This window comes from Balaenoptera borealis (assembly GCF_965194805.1).
Source record: "Balaenoptera borealis genome assembly, chromosome: 6".
Lineage (NCBI taxonomy): Eukaryota > Metazoa > Chordata > Mammalia > Artiodactyla > Balaenopteridae > Balaenoptera > Balaenoptera borealis.
The window spans coordinates 113,540,405-113,567,564 of NC_138863.1; the positions used below are offsets into that span (position 1 = coordinate 113,540,405).

Consider the following 27,160-nt stretch of genomic DNA (forward strand, 5'->3'; position numbering starts at 1 on the left):
TTCTGGCTCTTTTTGAATTCAGCTGTGGTGTAGATTAAAACTTTAGTCGTTAACTCAGAAACATGAATTTGCTTTACATGTGAAGATCCCATTAAGGACTAATTCTCATCCATCAAATCTCAGCTCATAATTCACCTCCTTTCTCAACTCCATTTTTCTCCTTCTTCTTCAATTTTACTCCTAATTGCCCATAGGTCTCATACACACCTTTTGTGCCAATGCCTCCTATGCTGTATTACAACCTGTTTACCTGTTTATCCTCACCTTACTTATTAAAAGGTACATTTTAGACACAAAGGTGGTATGTATAAACCCCTCCCCTTGCGTGTAGGCAGGACCTGTGAATATGATAGATTATCACTCCATTGATCAGGTTACTTTATAGGGCAAAGGTGAAGGGAGAGTCATTCTGTGATTACCTTACGTTGTGTAAGACCGTCATCGCAGATGGCAGGGACTCAGCACTGCTGATACCTTCATTTCAGCTCATTGAGACAGATTTTGGACTTCTGATCTTCAGACCTGTAAAATAATAAATGTGGGGTATTTTAAGCCACTAAGTATGTGGTAATTTGTTACAGTAACAATAGGAAACTGAGAGAGATTTCAACCCCTGCCCCGTTCTATATTCTCTTGGTGACTGTCAATCACTGTGCTTACCTTACTTCCTCCCCAAAGAGAAGACAGGATCCAGATTTCCTATCCTGGAATTTGAATTTTAAATGAACTGAGACCAGGATCAGAATGGAAAGCATCTGGAGCTAAATCATCCCAGTGCGAAACCCAGAATAAGTCTCTTAAATGAATTTCAACAGTTGAAATCCCTATAGTTACATCCTTCCCAAGGTTGATTGTTCTGATTACTCTTTGAGCCAGTGCCCCAGCATCTTTATAAATTCCCTTTTTTTTTTTTTTTGGCTTAAGTTAGCCAAATGCAATTTCTTTTGCATGCAGCCAAAAAAACCAAACCAAACCAAAACAACGACAACAAAAAACCTACCAGCTATCATTTTGTCAGCACTTACTATCTTATCTTCTTCCTCAAATATTCTCTCCAGCTTGACTTCCCCTCCCAGGTATTGTGCTTTGCCTTTAATTACATTTTAACTCTATTACAATAATTAACTCTTTACAATAACTCATAATAATTTTAGGATTAGCTATTCTTAGACCCATTTCACTGAAGGGAAACAGACAAAAAAGGGTTAACTTGCCCAATGCCACATGGCTATATCATGACAGCACCTGAATTCAAACATGGGTCTCCTATTTTCGAAGGTCCATTTGCCTGGCCATGAAGCTATATTCCTTTAAAATAAGTGATGTCTGTCAAAGAAAGAAGAAAGAGGCATTCCTCTCAGAGAGAACAGGAGAATCTAAGGTTAAGGGCAAGGAATAGGCTATGTAGTTGCTGTAGCTATAGAAGCTAAGAGGGGAGGCTATTTTCAAAAGGCAGGAAAACACCTGGCTAGAGGATGAATCTATCAAACAACGTTGGTTGCTCCTCTCAATATTGTGTTCTGTGCCGTGATGTTTGGACCACATATTAAGCAAAAGAATTATGAGAAACAAAAGACATAGTTTCTGTTCCCATGAGTCTCAGTAATCTACTTTTGATGATAAGACCAATGGAAGCAAAGGAAAGGGCTGTTGGGGGGATTACAGGAGATAATGCAGGGGAATCTCTCAGCAGGGTGTTTGGCCAGTATCAAGGCTAAATAAACATTTGCTCCAATTCGAGGACTGATGCACCCCTCTGTCAAGGAAGAGAGTCTTCCTTTAGCTATGCTAGTGCCTCCAGCCGAGAGTTGCTCCGGCTTATAGCCCTGATCCAAGGTTGGCTGGTTTCCTGTTTGCCTGTCTGAAGGCAATCTTATTTTTCTCCTATCTCGATTCCTTGGGTGACTTTTCACTTTTTGTTCTCATACATCATCACCAATGCCTGTCAGATAATGTGGCAGGATGGAGTTTTCTCCTTCCACCCCGTGCCCCCCCACCATCCTCTCCCTTCCTCAATAGTGTGGCCAGAAGAGCATCTTCGATGAGATGAAAAAATATGAACATAACAATGCATTGGAGCTATACTTTTAGCAACATTAGCCAGACAAAGGTTGATTTGTCTTTGAAGATTCCCACTGAGGCTGGATGATTCAACCTAATATCCTCCAGAAAGACTGGGAGGACCTAAAACCTTCTTCTCCAGTGCCACCTGGGGGAATCTGATACAGAGTCGGGGTCTAGAGGAAGAGATGAAGGCCTGGAAGAAGGGCAGAGATAAAATGACCAAAAGAGACAAAAGGGAGAACTGGTGGAACAGAGAGGAGGGGGACTGAGAGTCAATGAGAGGGACACGTACACGCCTTCATTCATTCTATGGAGACTTATGGGCACCTACTGTATTTCAGAGAATGTGCTCATGGGAAAAGAAGGCCCCTGACCTCAAGGAATTCACATGACAGTCAATAAACTGGTGAAGAAATGGGCAAACCAGATGAGTTCTGAGAGTGGTGAGTTCTAAGACGAAGACACAAGAGGATAATGTACTGGAGAGGGCCTGGGGATGAGAGTTGGGGGGAGCGATACTGGATTGAGGGCTTGGGAAGGTCTCTGAAGAGATGATAGTTAAGCTGAGATCTGAATGGTGAGCAGGCAGCATGTGGAGATGAAAAGAAAGAGTGGTCCAGGCAAAACCAAAGCCAAAACCAAAACTGCAATTCAACATGAAGGTGCAGAGAAAACTGGTCCAGGTGAAAAGAGAAGGACCAAAGTCTCGGTGGTCATGTACCTGCCATGGTCAAGCAATGGGAAACAGACCTCAGCCAGAGGTGTTCCTGCTCCATCCTTTGGAGCACAGGTATAGGCAGGTTGGTCCATGGTAAGAATTTTCTCTCAGGTAGTGGCCTCCACTCCACTCTCTCAGATAGTACCCTTCCAAATATTCAGGGGAAGCACAGGGGTAAGGTTGCACCTTTTACAGAGGAGGAATCATAGGCACAAGAGTGGGGATGATACTCCCAGAGAAACAGAGCAAATAAGTGGCTGAGCGAAGGGCTCGAGCATATCACAGCCACGTGATGCGTCTCTTAAGCATCCCTTAAGTGATGTGTCACACAACACATCCCTTAAGCCACACAGATGTTCTCTGGATCCAGCTCTTGGGCTGCCTGCTTTCAAAGAATACGCTTCTCTCTTTTCTTTACTCTTTCCACTGCATCTTAAAGAAACCTTGAGTGACATCATTCTTATCAAAAGTTAATATTAACCTTTGAGTGACATCATTCTTATCAAAAGTTAATATTAACCTTTGTTATTTGGCAGTTCTATCATTTTCTTCCTGTTTCCTGTCTCTTCTTCTTTCCTTGTGAAGTCAAGCCTGCCTCCCCCCACTTCATTTACATAGCTGCTGACCCCTTCAGCAGGCCTCTAGAGATAGGGTCTTCTTGGCCAGAAGGGAACACAGCCACTTCAATGTGTCAGAGAAAGGGAGGTAGGCTTTAAATCACAATGTCCCTTACCAAGTATCCAGGAGCATGGGGGTGGCGGGGCCTATCTCTGACATCTCCCCCTCTGCTTATTCTAACATTCCCACTCATCCTGAAAGCAGATATCGTAGGGATTCTTGACCTTTGTAGAAGGTACTGGAATTCTGTGTGGATCCTGGGAAGAATGCAAATTCCAGGGTGCTACCACCAGAGATTCTGATTCAGTGGCCCTGGGATGGGGCCCAGGAATCTGAAGTTAAAAAGCCCTCTCCATTGATTTTTTTTCCTCTCAATCAAATTAAATCTGATTCTGGAGACGGAACTAGTCTGATTTCATCGTTCAATTCAAATACACAAGTTAATATGAGTTTCAGGAGTATTTAAATATAATTTAGATTTAATATTGAGTAAAACTAAGATATTAAAACTGAGAAATAAATGAAAGGATTCATATTGAAGAAGGCTAAGATGATATAATTATTGATAACTTATCCACTTTAAAGTTGTAAAAACAACTAAAACATCAAGTTGCTGTTTCCAATTATTCATCACAAAAATAACTTGACTCCAAGCCTGAATCTCAGTCAGTATTGGGGACTCTCCCTTCCCGGAGGTTAGAGAATCAAGAAGGCCTAGATGGTGTCTGAAAAGCAGTGAGGGTCCTCTAATAACCTGTCTGCCATGAATGCCCTAATAGCTACATTTTCTAAAAGTATCCTTGAATATCCCTTGAATCTGACAGGTATCACTTGAGTTGGACCGTTCTGCTGCTTCCTGGCTGGGCTTGGGTTCTGGGAACCTGGGGGAGGGAGACAGAAGGCTAGGACCCTGGTGTCAAGTGTCCAGCCTCCCCAGGTCGCCAAGGAGTTACTCCCTCCATCCCACTTGGCACTTTCTTCTGGAGAACTCTGCAGAGCCGTGTGGCAGTCAAGCCTCCCAAGGGAAGCTTAAGAATTCCTCTCCTTACCCATCAGGGAACCACTCAGGAATCTGCATTTATAATAAGTTCCCCTGAGGAATTCTGACCTAGGTGGTCTTTGGACCGACTTCTGGTAATGCTGCCTTAAGGAATGCATTCTGGATTCATTTGTTCTTTCATTCATTTTATTCATTCATTCATTCACAAGTGCTTATTGACTGTCCAGGTACTGTTTTAGACACTGAAGAAGGAGCAGTGATCAAAGCAGGAAGAAGTCCTGCCCTCATGGAGCTTACATGTCTCTGTCGTTAGGCAGGCGACAAACAGGTTAACAAAGAAATACACATGCGGCGTAGTGTCAGATGGTGATGGGGAGGAGGATGCAGGGGAAAGGGGAGAGGGCAAGGGTACTACTTTATAAAGGGTGATCAGGTCTCCTGGAGGAGACGTGACCTGGGGCAAGGCCTGGGGACAGTAAGACTGTTCTCTAGGAAAATGAGTCCTGAACAGAGACCTGCACAGGTCTGAGGCTGGGGTGAGGCTGGTGTCTCTGAAGGACAGTGGGAGACCAGCGTGCCTAGAGCAAGATGAGCAGGATGGGGGAGGCAAGAGGAGGAGGACCGAGTTACATGGCTATAGGCAGGGCCAGTCAGGAGGCCATCTGGGCCACGGAAGGATCTAGACTTGTACTGGATTTTGCAGGATAAACCCTTTTGGATGCTGAGGATGACCACCACGGTGCATGCTGCTGGTGCCCTGCCCGAGCCTCTGGGACTCCTTTTCCTTGCTCTGTGTTTCCATCCCCCAGCTTCTCTGAGCATTCAGAGGATGACCCACGCACACGGGAGCCGTCACCCCCGGGAGAACCAGAAGGGCCAGAAGAGCTTGCAGAGCTTAAGGCCTGCCTGGGAGCTGTGGCCCCAAGTCAGTGCTGACTGGTGTGGTTACAAAGGTCCACCTCTTCCCCTTCCCTGGCCTGTTGCCTGCCCACCACTCTCTCACTGGTGTTTTGTCACTTGCACCAAATCTTTGCTTCAAGTTCTGCTTCTGGGAGAACCCATGCCATGACAACCCCTGGGTTGGCTAATTAATACCCACTGAGCCCTCTCTTTGTCAGACCAGGTCCCTCGTCCCCTGTGGCGAGCTGGCTGGCAGCCTCCAGCAGTGATTTTGTGTAATTCCCACTTGCCTCCTATGCCTTTGGCTTTATCTTCCTGATCCTTCTGAATTTCAACATCTCTTTATTACTGAGGGTTCAAAGTGTAATTCTGGGGCGGCAGACTTTCCCATCCAAGAGAGTTTTGGTCTTGGCTCTGACACTTGCTGGTTTTGTGGCCTGTGCCATCTGAGCTGCGGTTTCCTCTTATGGGAAACAGTGACAATCAAGCCACCTGGCCAGGTGGCTGTGCTAGTTAAATGCCACAAAGCACGCGACGTGCCTGGAGTTGCTCAACAAGTACCATAACCTGCCTCTCCTGTCCCACCCTTAGAGCTTAAAACTCTCCTCCCTTTCCTCAAGGAGCTGAAGAAGGCTTTTGAAAATGATTACATGAATAGCAAACATATTTGCATATTGACTAATACTCCAGGAGAGTGCTAAACGCTTTGCAAATGTTATCTCTCTGCGCTCTCCTAAGTTGTCTGTGATTTACTTGAAACCTTTGAGCCAGACAATGTATTCTTTGTGTGTGTGTGTGTGTGTGTGTGTGTGTGTGATTGCAGTTAAGTAGTCATCCGGGTGCAGCTGGTATTGCAACGTGGGCTGAATGTCCAGGAGTGGTCTGCGAACATTCTACCCAGGAGGCCTCTCCCCGGGCTAATGCAGGCTTCTGTATCTGCATCCGCATCAAGATCAGATGTGTTGCCTATTAACTCAGAGAATGTCAGAAATGTTTCCTTACTGGTGAAATTAGTGGCTTCTTAAATAACATGGCATCTGTTAGACATGCGTTTCAATGAGGAAATAAAAATCTTCAAGATATTTGGGCTGGATAAAATATTTTAGAAATGCTCTCTACCTTTGCATGAGTTGGGTATAAAAAACCAGAAAGACCTACAGCCTGATTCCTTAGAAATAACTCAAGAGGGCTATCTCCCTAATCTGTCTGGTGTCCAGAATAAGCAAGGAAGAAGATTCTGGAGCCTGATGCCAATTATAACATGAACAGAATCCCTGCCTCGACAGTCACCATGTGTCTGCTCTGAGGGAACCTCCCATACAAATTGGGGTGGGAACATGAAGGGACTGAGAACTTCGTGGAACTTACAGGCAGGCACTATGGGTCTTTTGGGTTTGCTTGCTAATAAATGCCTATATGTATGGCAGAATTTTGAAATTTCCTTCCTTCTTAACCTGGTGGTTAGCTTGTAGAGGAGAAGTTGGCCAACTCTTCCCTACCTCAACCCTCTTTGGTTACCCGCATCTCCCTAAAAGAACCCAAGAAACGTGCAAGATGAAATCGGCTTGGGTTGGTTCACAATAAATCCTACAGTGGAGGTACCCCAGTTAGAGGAGTCAAGCCACTTGTCTATGGTCGCCAGGAAGTGGCAGAAACAGGGTCCCAGCCACACTCAGTGCAGAGTTCACTCTCTTGAACACTGTTGTTCTACCACCAGACACCCCTCTGTTATCAGCACCTCCTCCATTTTTCTCCATGGATAGGCGTCCATGGCGTGACTGACAGTTGGGCTGGAGAATTCTCTGTTGTGGAGCTGTCCTGTGTATTGCAGGATGTTTGGCGGCAACCCTGCCAATAACATCCCCTACCCCTGTTGTGACGATCAACAGTGTCTCCAGTCATCGTCAAATGTTCCCGGGGAGCAAAGTTGCTCCTGGTTGAGAGGCACTGGTATAGATCCTACCTCCTTGGCAAAATGCTACCTCTTCGTACAAAAACAGCAATGTTTTCCTGAGTGCTTACTATGTGTCAGGCACTGTACCCAGAGCTTTAGCTGTGGATTAGGTATTATTAAGCACCACGTCGGCTCAGAGGGGTAAGACGTGTTTACTTTAGCTGATCCAGGTAAAAGTATGAGGAGCTGAGCCAACATTGCCTACAAGATATGCCAGACTTTTACTGAGCCTGTGTGTGTGTCTGCCTGCTGCAAACAGACCTAAGACCATTGGGCCCTTCGCAGTTGCAAGGCTGTTTAGCGCAGACATGCCTAACATCTCACTGCTAGAGGTCCGTGAGGTCTACAGACCCTGCCAGGCAGGACACACAGTGCACAATGGCCAGGCCCCATATGACAATACAACTCTGGTGCACAACCTCTATAGCAACGAGTCCAGAATGGTCTGGTTGGTCAGTGACCGCCAACTTCCTTATTTTTTTTGGCCCCATTTCAAACTCAGGACCAGCCAGAGAAAGCCGAACACATCCCTCAAGCCAATCACATGAGACCCCTGGCCTCTAGTTATCCCATCTCCAGCTTCTTCATGCCAACAACCTGAAGCCTTCCCTTTCTCTCACTGTAAAGCTTTCCCACTCCTCCACTGGCTAATGCTAGTGATGGTGGTGGACCCCCTTGCTGGAGCAAGCTCTGAATAAAGAACCTCTGTGTTCTCTCCCATGGGTGGTCTCCATTTATTTCCACAGTCTCCTTCCCACCACCTTGCCACCAGGTAGTACGCTACAAGGGAAGCAGGTCTCAGGAGGAATTCTGCCACCTATACAAATACTGAGCAGCAAGCAAGCACAAAAACTGTTATCCAAGCTTGCTCTGCAGGCTTGTGGAAGCCCTAGCCCTCAGTTTGCCCATATGCTTCCAAAGTTTCTTGCACAAAGCTTCAACTGGAGGTAGAGGAGATCATATTCTAGACAAGAGAGGCAAGACACCTTAACTGTCCTCTTGGAATCCCCTTCTCAGGATCTGAACAAGGATCAAATGGGAGTCCTAAGCCTTGTGTCCCACTTGAGAGGGTTTAGGCTGCTGGGTTCACTAAATTCTTATCTTCCTGTTCATACAAGGGCATGCATGCCTGTGCAATATTTATATCCTTTCTACATATACTGAACGCCACTTATTGCACCAATGAGACATGACTTTTGATATCCCTGATGCTACTCTGTAAGCCCTCTAGCAGAGATCAAAATAGCCAGATTGGGAGAGCTGCCACAGAGCTCTGGGGCGTGCATGCCTAATTAGGATTTTTTTATGTGCTAACTAACAGTCCCAGGAGGGTGGATTCCCTGAGAAGGGAGTGTTGGAACAGTATGTGGCACTTAGCAGATGTTGAGATATTATTTTTTGTACGACAGGATAAGATGGAAACATCAAGGTGATGTGTCCCAGATGGACCTCACTTACCCAGGTGGTCACTGGATGAGGTGTGCTCACGTGTGGTTCTGAGAACTCCACCAGCCTGCCCCTGGAGCTCTAGGCTCAGTGCACCCTTTCTGCTCTTCCTAGACAGTGAGCCCCTCTTCTGGAACCTTCCTCCAGAATCAGCATCGAGTTGCTGCTCCCCAGGCCTCCCCATCCTTCACCTCTTCTGTGTCAGGTCTCAAGAGTTTCTTTTGTCCTTCCATTCAAGAGAATCCTGCCTTCGCTTTTCACGCAATTCCTCATCCCCAGGTCTTCTCTTTTCTCTTTTCTGTCCATTCATCTATAATTCTCTCTTTTCTTTACAAGGGAAAAAGATGACTGTGTAAATCCACAGCCTTGGTACTAATGAACCCCCAAGACAGTATTGATAACACTGTTTTCTTGAGGACTGGGGCTATAAATTAATCAACAGGAACTTCAGTTGAATAGAGTCAGGAGAGCAGAATGCAGAGCTCTCACGTCCTGCGAGGACAGCAGAGCTCGACAGGAAGAACAAAGACACCCCTTCTTCCCTGGCAAAGACCCAGCCAATGAAAAGCCATGAACTCTCCGTTCACTGGAGCCCTCCCAACTCCCTTTTCCTCTTTATAAAAGCATGCTTCTCCCCTCGCCGTGGGGGGATTTGCATGGGGCTCATCAGGACTGCAGACTCCAAATCGCAATTCTCTGCTGAACCCGGAAAAACCCATCTTAGCCAGAGAAACATTTGGCAGTCTATTTGCTTCTGGGTCAACATGTTGATGGTCTGCGCGCGAAGCACAGACACTGCTGAAGGCTCTGGGGCTGGTGAGCAAACAGGTGCTGTACCCACAGTTTAGCTCAGTGTCGCTCATTACTTTTCTCTTCAACCCTGGACTTGGAAGATGAATCCCCTGTTTCCCCTGAATCTGAGCTCATTCCCTCTTTGTGTTTGAAACTCTCCAGGCTTTATTTGGGATCTACTTTAAGGTTTCATTTTTCTGGTTAAGGCCTTGTTCTGTAGGCGAGTACACGTTTGGCAGTTCAGTGTGAAAAAAAACCTTTTTCTATATTAAAGTATAGTTGATTTATGATATTATATTAGTTTCAGTTGTATAGCACAGTGAGTCAGTATTTTTACAGATTATACTCCATTAAAAGTTATTACAAGAAAATGTCTATAATCCCCTGTGCTGTAAAACATATCCTTGTTGGTTATCTGTTTTACACACAGTAGTTTGTATCTCTTAATCCCATACTCCTAACTTGTCTCTCCTTAGTCCTTCTCCCCTTTGGTAACCACTAGATTGCTTTCTATATCTGTGAGTCTATTTCTGTTTTGCATATACCTTTGATATTTTTTTAAACATCTTTATTGGAGTATAATTGCTTTACAATGGCGTGTTAGTTTCTGCTGTATACCAAAGTGAATCAGCTATATGTATACATATATCCCCATATACCCTCGCTCTTGCGTGTTCTTCCCATGCTCCCTATCCAACCCCTCTAGAAGGTCACAAAGCACCGAGCTGATCTCCCTGTGCTATGCAGCTGCTCCTCACTACCTATCTATTTTACATTTGGTAGTGTATATATGTCCTTGCTACTCTCTCACTTCGTCCCAGTTTACCCTTCCCCCTTCCCGGGTCCTCAAGTCCATTCTCTACGTCTGTATTTAAACTTGTCTTGCCCCAAGGTTCATCAGAATCACTTTTTTCTTTTAACATTCCGTATATATGTGTTAGCATATGGTATTTGTTTTTCTCTTTCTGACTTACTTCACTCTGTATGACAGACTCTATGTCCATTCACCTCACTACAAATAACTCAGTTTCATTTCTTTTATGCCTGAGTAATATTCCGTTGTATATATGTGCCACATCTTCTTTATCCATTCATCTGTCGATGAACACTTAGGTTGCTTCCATGTCCTGGCTATTGTAAACAGAGCTACAATGAACATTGTGGTACATGACTCTTTTTGAATTATGGTAGTCTCAGGGTATATAGCCAGTAGTTTGATTGCTGGGTCATAGGGTAGTTCTATTTCTAGTTTGTTAAGGAACCTCCATACTGTCCTCCATAGTGGCTATATCAATTTACATTCCCATCAACAGTACGAGAGGGTTCTCTTTTCTCTACACCCTCTCCAGCATTTATTGTTTGTAGATTTTTTGATGATGGCCATTCTGACCGGTGTGAAGTGACACCTCATTGTAGTTTTGATTTGTCTCTAATGATTAGTCATGTTGAGCATCCTTTCATGTGTTTGTTGGCAATCTGTATATCTTCTTTGGAGAAATGTCTATTTAGGTCTTCTGCCCATTTTTGGATTGGGTTGTTGGTTTTTTTGATATTGAGCTGCATGAGCTGCTTGTATATTTTGGAGATTAATCCTTTGTCAGTTGCTTTGTTTGCAAAGGTTTTCTCCCATTCTGAGGTTGTCTTTTCGTCTTGTTTACAGTTTCCTTTTCTTTGCAAAAGCTTTTAAGTTTCATTAGGTCCCATTTGTTTATTTTTGTTTTTATTTCCATTTCTCTAGGAGGTGGGTCAAAAAGGACCTTGCTGTGGTTTATGTCATAGAGTGTTCTGCCTATGTTTTCCTCTAAGAATTTTATAGTGTCTGGCCTTATATTTAGGTCTTTAATCCATTTTGAATTTATTTTTGTGTATGGTGTTAGTGAGTGTTCTAATTTCATTCTTTTACATGCAGCTGTCCAGTTTTCCCAGCACCACTTATTGAAGAGACTGTCTTTTCTCCATTGTATATTCTTGCCTCCTTTGTCAAAGATAAGGTGACCATATGTGCATGGGTTTATCTCTGGGCTTTCTATCCTGTTCCATTGATCGATATTTCTGTTTTTGTGCCAGTACCATAATGTCTTGATTACTATAGCTTTGTAGTATAGTCTGAAGTCAGGGAGCCTGATTCCTCCAGCTCCATTTTTCTTTTCTCAAGATTGCTTTGGCTATTCGGGGTCTTTGGTGTTTCCATACATAATTGTGAAATTTTTTGTTCTAGTTCTGGGAAAAATGCCATTGGTAGTTTGATAGGCATTGCATTGAATCTGTCGATTGCTTTGGGTAGTATAGTCATTTTCACAATATTGATTCTTCCAATCCAAGAACATGGTTTATCTTTCCATCTCTTTGTATCGTCTTTGATTTCTTTCATCAGTGTCTTTTAGTTTTCTGCATACAGGTCTTTGGTCTCCTCAGGTAGGTTTATTCCTAGGTATTTTATTCTTCTTGTTGCAATGGTAAATGGGAGTGTTTCATTAATTTCTCTTTCAGATTTTTCATCATTACTGTATACAAATGCAAGAGATGTCTGTGCATTAATTTTGTATCCTGCTACTTTACCAAATTCATTGATTAGCTCTAGTAGTTTTCTTGTACCATCTTTAGGATTCTCTATGTATAGTATCATGTCATCTGCAAACAGTGGCAGCTTTACTTCTTCTTTTCCAATTTGGATTCCTTTTATTTCTTTTTCTTCCCTGATTGCTATGGCTAAAACTTCCAAAACTATGTTGAATAATAGTGGTGAGAGAGGGCAACCTTGTCTTGTTCCTGATCTTAGTGGAAATGGTTTCAGTTTTTTACCATTGAGAATGATGTTTGCTGTGGGTTTGTCATATATGGCCTTTATTATATTGAGATAAGTTCCCTGTGTGCCTACTTTCTAGAGGGTTTTTATCATAAATGGGTGTTGAATTTTGTCAAAAGCTTTTTCTGCGTCTATTGAGATGATCATATGGTTTTTCTCCTTCAGTTTGTTAATATGGTTGATCACACTGACTGATTTGCGTATATTGAAGAATCCTTGCATTCCTGGGATAAACCTCATTTGATCATGGTGTATGATCCTTTTAATGTGCTGTTGGATTCTGTTTGCTAGTATTTTGTTGAGGATTTTTGCATCTATGTTCATCAGTGATATTGGCCTGTAGTTTTCTTTTTTTTGTGACATCTTTGTCTGGTTTTGGTATCAGGGTGATGGTGGCCTTGTAGAATGAGTTTGGGTGTCTTCTTCCCTCTGCTATATTTTGGAAGAGTTTGAGAAGGATAGGTGTTAGCTCTTCCCTAAATATTTGATAGAATTCGCCTATGAAGCCATCTGGTCCTGGGCTTTTGTTTGTTGGAAGATTTTTAATCACAGTTTCAATTTCAGTGCTTGTGATTGGTCTGTTTATATTTTCTATTTCTTCCTGGTTCGGTCTCAGAAGGTTGTGCTTTTCTAAGAATTTGTCCATTTCTTCCAGGTTTTCCATTTTATTAGCATATAGTTGCTTGTAGTAATCTCTCATGATCCTTTGTATTTCTGCAATGTCAGTTGTTACTTCTCCTTTTTCGTTTCTAATTCTGTTCATTTGAGTCTTCTCCGTTTTTTTGTTGGTGAGTCTGGCTAATGGTTTATTAATTTTGTTTATCTTCTCAAAGAACCAGCTTTTAGTTTTACTGATCTTTGCTATTTTTTACTTCATTTCTTTTTCATTTATTTCTGATCTGCTCTTTATGATTTCTTTCCATCTGCTAACTTTGGGGGTTTTTTTGTTCTGCTTTCTCTAATTGCTTTAGGTGTAAGGTTAAGTTGTTTATTTGAGATGTTTCTTGTTTCTTGAGGTAGGATTGCATTGCTATAAACTTCCCTCTTAGAACTGCTTTTGCTGCATCTCATAGGTTTTGGGTCGTTGTGTTCTAGGTATTTTTTGAATTCCTCTTTGATTTCCTCAGTGATCCCTTGGTTATTTAGTAGTGTATTGTTTAGTCTCCATGTGTTTGTATTTTTTACAGATCTTTTCCTGCAATTGATATCTAGTCTCACAGTGTTGTGGTCAGAAAAGATACTTGATACGATTTCAATTTTCTTAAATTTCCCAAGGATTGATTTATGACCCAAGATATGATCTATCCTGGAGAATGTTCCATGAGCACTTGAGAAGAAAGTGTATTCTGTTGTTTTTGGATGGAATGTCCTATAAATATCAATTAAGTCCATGTTGTTTAATGTATCATTTAAAGCTTGTGTTTCCTTATTTATTTACATTTCGGTTGATCTGTCCATTGGTGAAAGTGGGGTGTTAAATTCACTTACTATTATTGTGTTACTATCGATTTCCCCTTTCATGGCTGTTAGCATTTGCCTTATGTATTGAGGTGCTCCTATGTTGGGTGCATAAATATTTACAATTGTTATATCTTCTTCTTGGATTGATCCTTTGATCATTATGTAGTGTCCTTCTTTGTCTCTTATAATAGTCTTTATTTTTAAAGTCTATTTTGTCTGATTGGAGAATTGCTACTCTAGATTTCTTTTGATTTCCATTTGCATGGAATATCTTTTTCCATCCCCTCACTTTCAGTCTGTACGTGTCCCTAGGTCTGAAGTGGGTCTCTTGTAGACAGCATATATACAGGTCTTGTTTTTGTATCCATTCAGCGAGCCTGTGTCTTTTGGTTGGGGCATTTAATCCATTCACATTTAAGGTAATTATCGATATGTATGTTCCTATTACCATTTTCTTAATTGTTTGGGGTTTGTTTTTGTAGGTCCTTTTCTTCCCTTGTATTTACCATTTAGAGAAGGTCCTTTGACATTTGTTGTAGAGCTGGTTTGGTGCTGAATTCTCTTAGTTTTTGCTTGTCTGTAAAGCTTTTGATTTCTCTGTTGAATCTGAATGAGATCCTTGCTGGGTAGAGTAATCTTGGTTGTAGGTTCTTCCCTTTCATTGCTTTAAATATGTCCTGCCACTCCCTTCTGGCTTGCAGAGTTTCTGCTGAAAGATCAGCTGTTAACCTTATGGGGATTCCCTTGTATGTTATTTGTTGCTTTTCCCTTGCTGCTTTCAATATTTTTACTTTGTATTTAATTTTTGATAGTTTGATTAATATGTGTCTTGGCATGTTTTTCCTTGGATTTATCCTGTATGGAACTCTCTGCACTTCCTGCACTTGATTATTTCCTTTCCCATATTAGAGAAGATTTCAACCATAATCTCTTTAAATATTTTCTCAGTCCCTTTTTTTTCTCTTCTTCTTCTGGGACCCCTATAATTAGAATCCTGGTGCTTTAAATTTTGTCTGAGAGGTCTCCGAGATTCTTCTCAATTCTTTTCATTCTTTTTTCTTTATTCTGCTCTGCAGTAGTTATTTCCACTATTTTATCTTCCAGGTCACGTATCCATTCTTCTGCCTCAGTTATTCTGCTTGATTCTTTCTAGCATATTTTTAATTTCATTTATTGTGTTGTTCATCGTTGTTTGTTTGCTCTTTAGTTCTTCTAGTGCCTTGTTAAACGTTTCTTGTATTTTCTCCATTCTATTTCCAAGATTTTGGATCATCTTTACTATCATTACTCTGAATTCTTTTTCTGGTAGACTGCCTATTTCCTCTTCATTTGTTTGGTCTGGTGGGTTTTTACCTTGCTCCTTCATCTGCTGCGTATTTCTCTGTCTTCTCATTTTGTTTAACTAACTGTGTTTGGGGTCTCCTTTTCACAGGCTGCAGGTTCATAGTTCCCATTATTTTTGGTGTCTGCCCCCAGTGGCTATGGCTGGTTCAGTGGGTTCTGTAGGTTTGCTGTTGGAGGGGACTGGTGCCTGTGCTCTGGTGGGTGGGGTTGAATCTTGTGCTTTTGGTGGGCAGGGCTGCATCCGGTGGTGTGTTTTGGGGTGTCTGTGAACTTAGTATGATTTTAGGCAGCTTGTCTGCTAATGGGTGGGTTGTGTTCCTGTCTTGCTAGTTGTTTGTCATAGGGTGTCCAGCACTGGAGCTTGCTGGCTGTTGGGTGGAGCTGGGTCTTAGTGTTGAAATGGAGATCTCTGGGTGAGCTCTCGCCAATTGATATTTCATGGGGCCAGGAAGTCTCTGGTAGTCCAATGTCCTGGACTCGCTCTCCCATCTTGGAGGCTCAGGCCCAGTACCCCGCTGGAGCACCAAGACCCTGCCAGGCACACGACTTGGAAGAAAAAAAAAAAAAAAAGATAGAACCCCAAACCGAATGGTAAAAGCAAAACTAAACAGGAAAATCACACAAAAGAAACATACACACACACACCCACACACACACACTGATAAAAAAAGAAGAAAACAAACAAACAAAGAAAAAGAACAGACAGAACCCTAGGACAAATGGTAAAAGCAAACCTAAACAGAGAAAATAACACAAAGAATCATACACATACGCACTCACAAAAAGAGAAAAAAGATAAAATAATAATAATAATAATTAAATAAGAAAATAAATTTAAAATTTTTAAAATTAAAAGAAAGAGAAGAGAGTAACCAAACCAATAAACAAATCCACCAATGATAACAAGCACTAAAAACTAAACTAAGATAAACGTAAAACCAAAAACAAATCAGACGCAGAAAGCAAACCCCAAGTCTACAGTTGCTCCCAAAGTCCACTGCCTCAGTTTTGGGAACATTCATTGTCTATTCAGGTATTCCACAGATGCAGCGTTTATCAAGTTGACTGCGGATTTAATCTGCTGCTCCTGAGGCTGCACAGAGAAATTTCCATTTCTCTTCTTTGTTCGCACAGCTCCTGGGGTTCAGCTTTGGTTTTGGCCCTGCCTCTCCGTGTAGGTCGCCCTCAGGCATCTCTTCCCCGCCCAGACACGAGGAGGCTAAAGCAGCAGCTGATTAGGGCTATCTTGCTCACTCAGGCCAGGGAGAGGGAGGGGTACAGTAGTCATAATTGGATTGCAGGGTGAGCCTGCGGTGGCAGAGGCTCATGTGACATTGCAACAGCCTGAAGCATGCCATGTGTTCTCCCAGGGAAGTTGGCCCTGGATCATGGGACCCTGGCAGTGGCGTGCGGCACAGGCTCCTGGGGTGGGTGTGGATAGTGACCTGTGCTTGCACACAGGATTCTTGTTGGCAGCGGCAGCAGTGTTAGCGGTTCATGCCCATCTCTGGGGTCCGAGCTGATAGCTGTGGCTCGCTCCTATCTCTGGAGCTCGTTTAGGCGGTGCTCTGAATCCCCTCTCCTCATGCACCCTGAAACAATGGTCTCTTGCCTCTTCGGCAGCTGCAGACTTTTTCCCGGACTCCCTCCTGGCTAGCTGTGACGCACTAGCCCCCTTCAGGCTGTGTTCACGCCGCCAACCCCAGTCCTCTCCCTGGGATCTGACCTCTGAAGCCCGAGCCTCAGCTCCCAGCCCCAACCCACCCTGGCGGGTGAGCAGACAAGCATCTCAGGTTGGTAAGTACTGGCTGACACTGATCCTCTGGGTGGGAATCTCTCCACTTTGCCCTCTGCACCCCTGTTGCTGCGCTCTCCTCCATGGCTCCAAACCTTCCCCTCACCACCCCCTGTCTCCGCCACTGAAGGGGCTTCCTAGTGTGTGGAAACTTTTCCTCCTTCACAGCTCCCTCCCAGAGGTGCAGGTCCCGTCCCTATTCTTTCGTCTCTGTTTTTCCTTTTTTCTTTTGCCCTACCCAGGTACATGGGGAGTTTCTTGCCTTTTGGGAAGTCTGAGGTCTTCTGCCAGCATTCAATATGTTTTCTGTAGGAGTTGTTCCACATGTAGATGTACTTTGATGTATTTGTGGGGAGGGAGGTGATCTCCAGGTCTTACTCCTCTGCCATCTTGTAGGTCTCCTCTATAATTTTGATCTTAAGATCAGACTGTTTCAACTGAAGCTGGCTGAGATGCTTTCTGCTGATTCCTCTAGGAACAGAGGCTGTTTCAGTGAAACTGTGCCTGTTCGGCTATTGGCCCATTCCTTTGGAATAGGGACTGCTCCCTGGAAACTGGCTGAAAAAACTTTTGGTCTGGCTCCTCCCAGACCAAGCTGTCTCCTTAGAACTGGATGGTATTAGCTTGCAAGCTGTTTGAATTGACTGTTTGTACTGTAAGCTGTTTGAACATGGTTCTTCTACTCTAGAGAAAAACCTCTGAGAAATAAGATCCTAGTTATCTAAATATTTTAGGGAACACTCCCACCAGGGACTCCAGCTGATTTTATGTTTAAAAACCACGATTCTTCCTCATGCACATTTCTAACTAATTGGACTGACCTAACCAAAGGCAATTTAGAGTATCAATGGCCATTATGGGGAACTTTTGAAATCCCCAACTTAATTTTCTTAAGATTGAATTGGACTACAATAGCTCACATTTTTTTTCAGAACTGAGTGGAATGCTTATTTGGATTGGTATTTTGAGGCTTTCAAATGTTATGAGGAACCTAAAATTGCCTTTCTGCAACATAAGATTTTAAGATTAATTGAGACAAACAAAGGATTAAGGAAAGAAAAAAATGGCTTTCAAAGCCTCAGGCTCTTCTTCCTTGGCTTCTTTGTCTCAGGCTCTGCCTCTGGCACCATCTCCTTCTTTCCTTTCTACCCTGACTTTGACTCCTCTATACCCTCAGTTCCCCCATACTAATTCTCTCGCTAAACTCTCTTTTCTCTGAAACTCTCCCCATTCTCTTTTTCTCTGACCTTGTCAGACTTGTCCCTTTAAAATTAAGCCTTCTGAGGATCCAGAGTCTAAATCCTTAATTTCTTATATTCCCTGGACTAAAGCTGAACTGTGACCCACAAAGATTATCCCCAAAATAACTGAAAATCCTCACATTTGCTGAGGAATTAATATAGTCATTCAAACGTATCAATATAGTTTCTTTGGCTTATGTCAGCTAGTTCATTATGCTTGTTGGTGAAGGCCAGACCCAGCATTGGATGAAAACAGCAAATTGGGAAAATCCTGAAAGTTCTCTAGAATTACAATTGGGAAACCAGCCCACTAACTTCATCAGCCTCAAACAATTGCTAGGTGACTTCATTAAGTACAGTAATTCCTAGGGCCTTTCCAAAGCCTGTTGATTGGAACAAAATTCAGCTTTACACACAAAGATCTAATGAATCCAATTATGACTATTACAATTAACTTTAGATTGATTTTAAAGAAAATTCTAGTCTTCCTTCAGATGTTGATTTCACCCAGGGAAGCTTTTAACTCTATGTTAATGGGCTGAACTGGGACCTTTCCCTTCTAGTAAAAAAGCCAGAATGGGATGGGAAACTATGTCCATTCTAGATTTAGTGAATCTGGCAAACCAGCTCTCTCACACTCTACAAGAGTCACCAAAAAGGAAAACTGCCAAAATTCTTAATCTTCAACTCCAGCAAATGAAGGCTCCTAAACAAAACCCAAACCCTTCGAGTTTCTGATATTATTGCAGACAGCCAAGACATTGACAAAGAGATTGTTACACATTTAAGTGTTTTAGGTGCCTTCAGTTCTCTAATCAGCCTTTCCAATGCCCTCTAATTCTCAATGACAGGGCTCTGAGGAACTACAGGGGCTCTTACCAATCCTCCCTCTTAATTGGCTTGGAGAAACATTTCTCCAGATTGGGGATGAATCTCTTCCAGTCCTAAATGACACTGGAGTCATACTCTCAGTGCTCAACCCCACTACTATAAAACAGCCCCTGCCTTGGACTACTAAAACAGTTCAAATATTGGGGAAACACTAACGAACATCAAGAGGTTCCTGTCTCTGAACCTATTCCCTTTTGTTTAGGCTCTTTGCGAGATATACATTCTTTTCTCCTTAGTTGCTCTGTTCCTACCCATTTATTAGGCTAAGACTTCTTAGAGAAGTATCACGTTGAACTTTTACCCAAAAGGGAGAAATAATTCTAGAATTTGACAATAGTCATCAAAGTAACCAACCAGGTGAACTAAATGACTCTTTGACATATTTTATTTGTTCTGTCACTGATGGTACTAGAACTGATTCTGGAAACACTGATCATTTGTCCCTACTGAATCAGCTACCACCCTCCTTATGGGCAAAATCTCCAAATGATATTGGCAGAATTCACAGTGTACCTCCCGTTAAGATTCAAATAGATCTCTCAAAACCTCTTTCCAGAATTAATCAGTGTCCTATAAGTAAAGAAGCCCTTCAAGGCATAAAGCCCATAATAGAAGATTACAGGCTCAAGGTCTCATTATCCCTGTACTAGCTCCTGAAACACCCCCATTTCACCAGTGAGAAAACCTAAGGGCAGAAGGTGGAGGTTTGTCCAGGACCTCCCAGCAATGAACAGTATTATTATCCTTCAACACCCTTTTGCTTCTAACCCTCATACATTACTAACATCCATTCTCACCAGAAATAAAATTGTTGCTGTAATTGATTTATGCAGTGTATTCTTTAGTATTCTAGTTGATGAAGCCAGCCAATACCGTTTGGCCTTCACTTGGGAAGAAAAATAATTCACCTGGTCAGTAATGCCTCAGGGTTTTACTGAGAGTCTTTCTTATTTCTTGCAAATCCTGAACGCTGAGCTGGATGAGATAAAGTTCCCTAGACGGTCTACTTTCTTGCAATATGTGGATGATTTGCTTCTTTGCTCTCTTTCTCAAACCTCCTCATGGGAAGACAGCATCCAAAGCTAAATCTTACAGCCTTAAAGAGACATAAGGTCGCCAAAGAAAAATTGCAGTTTGCCCAAACCCAGGTTCAACATTTAGGGCATCTGATATTACAACAAGGGCTACACCAAGTCCACAGAGACTTCATGGCATCCTAAGTTTCCCCAAACCCAAAACTAAGGGCCAACTGCAAGGTTTTCTCAGGCTACTTGGTTGTTGCTGAAATTGGATTCCAAACATCTCTCTTATGCCCAAACCTCTATATGTTTTACTCAACAATAACAAGCCAAAAGCAATTTTACGGGAAGACCAGGATGACTTTGCCTTCAAAGCCTTAAAGGGAGAGTTTCATTAACTTATGTGCCCTTGGACATCCAAATTACCAGATTTCCTTTCTCCTTTTTGTATATGAAAAGCAAGGGAATGCCCTTGGGGTACTCACCAAAAAGCACAGGGACCACCAGAGGGTATTATAGCCAGCAAATGGACCCTGTTCCATGGGGATACACCCCTTTCCTTAGAGTCATTACTGCACTTTTGGTTAAGGCCACTGAGAAAATTATTGTGGGTTCTCCTTTAACCATTATTTGTGCCCCATGCAGTAGAAGTTCTCTTGAATTCTCATCACATTCAACATTTCTCAGCCAGCCACCTCACCTCCTAGGAACTCCTTTTGTTAACTACTCTCCACATAACTCTTTTATATTGTAGTAATCTTAAACCTTGCTATTCTTCTCCCCTCTCTCACCAACAAAGTCCCTCATGATTGCTTAATGCTGATAGACCATCTCCTGACTCCTTGTGATGATCTACATGAAATTCATTTGGGTAAGGCTGACTTCTCATGGTTTGCTGATGGTGCTTATTTAAAAGGTGACAATGGCAAATATTGTGCTGGGTATGCTACTTTTGATGTTGTTGAGGCAGTATCTTTACATATGGCTATTGCAGCTTAACAGGCTGAATGATACCCTCTTACATGGGTCTGTACTTTAAACAAGGACAAAACTGGCAATATTTATACTGATAGTAGTGTACTTTTGGAGTAGCTCAGGGTGTTGGAATGTTGTAGAAGCAACATGGCTTCCTTACTTCCAGCAGAAATAAAATTAAAAATGGTTCCTATGTTCACAAATTATAGGATGCAATACTTCTACCTGCCACTTTAGCTGTTATAAAGTTTGCAGAGCATCCTAAACTTGACTCTCTGGATGATAAGGGAAACCAACTTGCTGATATTTCTGCAAAGAATGCTGCCCTTAAAAGTACCAACAGCAGCCAAACCTCTGCCATGGTCCAAAGGGATATTTCCCCAAATGATAACTTAGAAAAACTGGCTAGAGAAGCCCAACAATTGACCTCAGAAAAGGAAAAACAAGATTGGAAATTCAACAATTGTTGGTTTGATAAAAAAATAAAGCTCTGATTTGGACCAAATAACAACCCAGGCCTAAAATCCCCACTCCTCACCACTATACATACAATAAACCATTGGTTTACTGACACAGTGACAGCCTTCTTGAATCAATATGGTAGAGAAACATAAACAAGACTGTGAAAGTGCTACCACACTTGTCCCAGTTGTTTGAAGTACAACCCAGGAAGACTGCTCTTACTGCTCCCAGATGTTTTAAACTGTATAATGGACCATGCAAGTTCTGGAAAATGGATTTCATACAACTTTCTCCATCTTGTGGATATAGATATGTTTTAGTCATGGTCTGTATGTTTTCACACTGGACTGAAGTCTTCCCTTGCAGACAGGCTACTGCCTGTTCTGTGGTCAAAGTCCTTTTAGAAAAGATTATCTCTATGTGTGTGGACCTCCCCCTTGAACTTCATGGTGATCAAGGAACTCATTTTACTGGCCAAATATTTTGACAAATCTGTGCTGTTTGGCCAGTTTTACAACACTTTCACTGCTCTTACCACCCGCAATCCTCTGGTTTAATTGAATGCCCTAATGGCATTGTTAAGACTCAACTGGCAAAATTTGTAGAGATCCTCCAAATACCTTGGCCAAAAGAATTGTTGTTAGTCCTTCTTAATCTCAGATTCACTCCTTTTGGAACTCATAAACTCTCACCCTTTGAGATAGTCACAGGGCATCCAATGGACTTGGCTCCTGCTTTTTTTTGACCTACAACTGATAAAAGAAGAGATGCTCCAATATTTCAAAGGTCTAATTGTTTCCATTGAAAATAACCATATTTTGATAGAGCAATCTTTTCACAGTGCACTCTCAGGAGATGAAGACCTTAAGCATCACAACTTGCAACCTGGAAATTTCATCCACTGCAGAAGATACCTCCAGAAGTATTCTCTTCAACCTCACTGGAGAGGCCCCTTTCAGGTTCCGCAAACAAATCCTTGCATCAACAAACTCGAAGGAATAGACTCTTGGATTTACATGACACACCTAAAGAAAACACCAAACGCTGACTGGACCTGCACATCATCTGGTGACCTAAAAGTAAAGATTTCCTAGAGTTGAAGCAGATAACATCTGTTAAGACAGCTTTCCTAAGAGACCAGGACCAGGCCTGTTGAAAGTTTATCTCCACATCTTTGATGATGACATATTGCTTCAGATCATCTCCAATATCTATTATCTTGATAATATATGGACTTTATATTAAAAAGATCCTGAGAGCTCTCCCTCCTACCCCTCTTTTTTACTCAAATGTGATCTCAGTAGGTTTCCAATCTGCGTGCTTTTCCTCTGACATGGACACTATACTTAAGAAAGATCCTTTCTGACACTGAGGGACAAAAAGCTGCTGAAACTACAAAACCTGACTCTTGATCAGTGATGCTTTCAGAGAAAAATCGTGATCAAAAGGGGGAAATATAAAAAATAATAAACAGAAACCTCAATTAAATGGAGTTGGGAGATAGAGATTTAAGATGGTGGAGGAGTAGGTGGACGTGGAGTTCATCTCTCTCCATGGATGCATCAGGAATACATCTATAGATGCAACAATTCTCACAGAACACCAGCTGAAAACTAGCAGAAGACCTTGGACAACAGAAAGGACTATAAAGATCCCTGCATAACTGGGTAGGATGGAAAAAAGAAGGGAGAAGGAGGAGGAGAGGAAGGAGGACGGGACCTGCACCCCGGTGCAGGGGAGCTGAAGCAGAGGAGAGGTTCCTGAATTTGGGGAAACCCCCTCTCTGACTGGGAAATTGACTGAGACAGAAGGGAAGCATTTGAGGCTGTCAGAAGAGGGTGAAGCGGCCAATCTGTGGCAGACAGGACAGAGGGAGAAATACACAGATGGTCCGTACCATGGCCCTACATGCCCCGGACGGGGACGTGTGTTCACCGGTGTTCAAGGGGGTGGGGAGCTGGTGCATGGGGATTGGAGAACAGGCCCAGAGCGAGAACTGCTATTGGCTGTGGGGAGATGGACCGAGGAGACAGGAGGGAGGAAATCCACAGCAGGGAATGCTACAGAGGAAGACTGGACTGCCATGGAAGCAGGGCGCTACTGCTGAGTCACACACAGGGGGAGGAGCCGCTACTGTAATCTCTCTCTCCCCACATGCTGGCGCCTGCCGACAACAATAAAAGAAGCCTGCTCAGGGCTGGCTCTCATGCGCCAGCTTCTGAGCAATAAGAAAATGCCCCCATCAGAGCTGGCCCTCACGTGCCTGTTGCTGGGCGCCAGAAAAGGCCCTCACTAGGGCCATATCTCTTGCGCCTGTGGCCACCACTTCCCTGTGCATTTGGCGCTACCAGGACTCCCACGATCCAGTCATACCACCTCTGTGCCCAGTCCTCACAAGGGCAGACCCAAGAGCTCCAAGGCAGCCTCAGGACCAGACTCCTGTGGGTGGACCACAGGCAGAGGTGGGGATAAAACCAAAGCTGAGGGCTTCCCTGGTGGCACAGTGGTTGAGAATCTGCCTGCCAATGCAGGGGACACGGGTTCGAGCCCTGGTCTGGGAAGATCCCACATGCCGCAGAGTGACTAGGCCCGTGAGCCACAACTACTGAGCCTGCGCATCTGGAGCCTGTGCTCCACAACAAGAGAGGCTGTGATAGTGAGAAGCCTGCGCAACGTGATGAAGAGTGGCCCCCGCTTGCCACAACTAGAGAAAGCCCTCGTACAGAAACGAAGACCCAACACAGCCAAAAATAAATAACTTAATTAATTGAAAAAGAAAACACAACAAAAAAAAAACCCAAAGCTGAACCCCAGAGACGGGGTGACTAAGGAAGAAGATTGAAAATCTTTCCATCAGCTGTACAAGCTGCAGATTAAATCCCCATGATCAGCTAGGTAGACCCTGTGTCTATGGAATATCTGAGTACACAATGAGTGTTCCCACAAATGAAAACAGTCTAGCTCTGGCAGCTGTTGACTTTGGGGGCAAGCACACGCAGGAACTGGGCCAGATCAGAGTCTGAGTGTTCACCACAGGGCCCACAGCAGGTCCAGAGACCAGCCCAGAGGCAGAGGAGGGCATCCTGGGGAGGCGGAGGAGGGCTGTGGCTAACGGCGTGTGCAAGGACACTTACAGTGTAGACCCCAGGGAAAGATAATTATTATTATTAATTTTATTATGTTTTGATTCATTCTGCTGTTGACTCTGGCTTTTTTTGTTTGTTCTTCTTTTTTGTTTGTTTGTTGTTGTTTCAATATTTTTAAAAAATTTAGTCTTTTGGGATCTCCACATATTATAACATATTTTTAATTTTTATTTTTTATATATTTCTATTTTTACTTTGCTTTTCTGTTGTTCTGTGTTCTTTTCCTTTATTTTTTTCTTCTTTTTCCTTAATATATTTTTCTTTTTTTTTTAATATTTCCATTTCTATTTTGATTTACTGTTGTCCTGTTTTTTTTCACTTTTATTTTGCTTTATTATTTTTTAAAATCATTTTTATCGATTTACTCTCTTTCCTTGCTTTATTCTTCAGTTCACACACTGCTTTGGTTTTGTTTTTAGGTTATGTCTTTTTCTGATTTTTTTTTTCACTGTTTTTGTCACCTTTATTATAAATATGTAGATTCAACCATTGATTAATTTATATTAATAGGCAGGATCTTATCCTGCTTATTTTTTAAATTTAATTTTAATTGTTATACAGCAGGTTTTTATTTTTTTATAATTTTATTTTTTGAATTTTTGAATTTTATTTTATTTATTTTTTTTAGTTCTTATTAGGTTCTTAATAGGTTCTTATTAGTTACCTATTTTATACATATTAGTGTATATATGTCAATCCCAATCTCCCAATTCATCACACCACCACTACCCTCCCCTGCCACATTCCCCCTTTGGTGTCCATATGTTTGTTCTCTACATCTGTGTCTCTATTTCTTCCTTGCAAACTGGATCATCTGTACCATTTTCTAGATTCCATATATACGCGTTAATATACGATATTTGTTTTTCTCTTTCTGACCTACTTCACTCTGTAATGACAGTCTCTAGGTCCATCCATGTCTCTACAAATGACCCAGTTTCTTTCCTTTTTATGGCTGAGTAATATTCCACTGTATATATGTACCACATCTTCTTTATCCATTCATCTGTCAATGGGCATTTAGGTTGCTTCCATGACCTGGCTATTGTAAATAGTGCTGCAATGACCATTGGGGTGCCTGTGTCTTTTTTAATTATGATTTTCTCTGGGTATATGACCAGTAGTAGAATTGCTGGGTCATATGATAATTCTATTTTTAGTTTTTAAAGGAACCTCCATACTCTTCTCCATAGTGGCTGTATCAATTTACATTCCCACCAACAGTGCAGGAGGGTTCCCTTTTTCTCCGCACCCTCCCAAGCATTTGTTGTTTGTAGATTTTCTGATGATGCCCATTCTAACTTGTGTGAGGTGATACCTCATTGTAGTTTTGATTTGCATTTCTCTAATGATTAGTGATGTTGAGCATCCTTTCATGTGTTTGTTGGCAATCTGTATGTCTTCTTTGGAGAAAAGTCTATTTAGGTCTTCTGCCCATTTTTTGATTGGGTTGTTGGTTTTTTTAATATTGAGCTGCATGAGTTGTTTATATATTTTGGAGATTAATCCTTTGTCCGTTGATTCATTTGCAAATATTTTCTCCCATTCTGAGGGTTGTCTTTTCGTCTTGTTTAGAGTTTCCTTTGCTGTGCAAAAGCTTTTAAGTTTCATTAGGTCTCATTTGTTTATTTTTGTTTTTATTTCCATTACTCTAGGAGGTGGATCAAAAAAGATCTTGCTGTGATTTATGTCAAAGTGTTCTTCCTATGTTTTCCCCTAATAGTTTTGTAGTGTCTGGTCTTGCATTTAGGTCTTTAATCCATCTTGAGTTTATTTTTGTGTATGGTGTTAGGGAGTAATCTAACTTCATTCTTTTACATGTAGCTGCCCAGTTTTCCCAGCACCACGTACTGAAGAGACTGTCTTTTCTCCACTGTATATTCGTGCCTCCTTTGTCATAGATTAGTTGACTGTAGGTGGGTGGGTTTATCTCTGGGCTTTCTACCCTGTTCCATTGATCTATATTTCTCTTTTTGTGCCAGTACCATATTGTCTTGATTCCTGTAGCTGTGTAGTGTAGTCTGAAGTCAGGGAGTCTGATTCCTCCAGCTACTTTTTTCCCCTCAAGATTGCTTTGGCTATTCAGGGTCTTTTGTGTCTCCATACAAATTTTAAGATTTTGTGTTGTATTTCTGTTAAAAAAAATGCCATTCATAATTTGATAGGGTTTACACTGAATCTGTAGATTGCTTTGGGTAGCATAGTCATTTTCACAATAGTGATTCTTCCAATCCAAGAGCATGGTATAGCTCTCCATCTGTTTGTGTCATCTTTGATTGCTTTCATCAGTGTCTTATAGTTTTCTCAGTACAGGTCTTTTACCTCCATAGGTAGGTTAACTGCTAGCTATTTTATTCTTTTCATTGCAATGGTAAATGGGATTGTTTCCATAACTTCTCTTTCTGATCTTTTGTTGTTGGCATATAGGAATGTAAGTGATTTCTGTGCATTAATTTTGTATCCTGCAACTTTACCAAATTCACTGATTAACTCTAATAGTTTTTTGGTGGCATCTTTAGGATTCTCTA

At 42.2% G+C, this 27,160-nt stretch overlaps 1 long non-coding RNA gene across 1 annotated transcript in view; it reads left to right on the plus strand.

The window, feature by feature from the left end:
* The first annotated feature begins 12,366 nt into the window (after positions 1–12,366).
* LOC309631482 overlaps positions 12,367–27,160 on the plus strand; it is a 71,827-nt gene continuing 57,033 nt past the window's right edge. Inside the window, exons 1-2 of the long non-coding RNA XR_014246300.1 lie at positions 12,367–16,900; positions 20,849–20,920. This is a non-coding gene — a long non-coding RNA (uncharacterized lncRNA). The remainder of the gene's footprint in view (positions 16,901–20,848; positions 20,921–27,160) is intronic.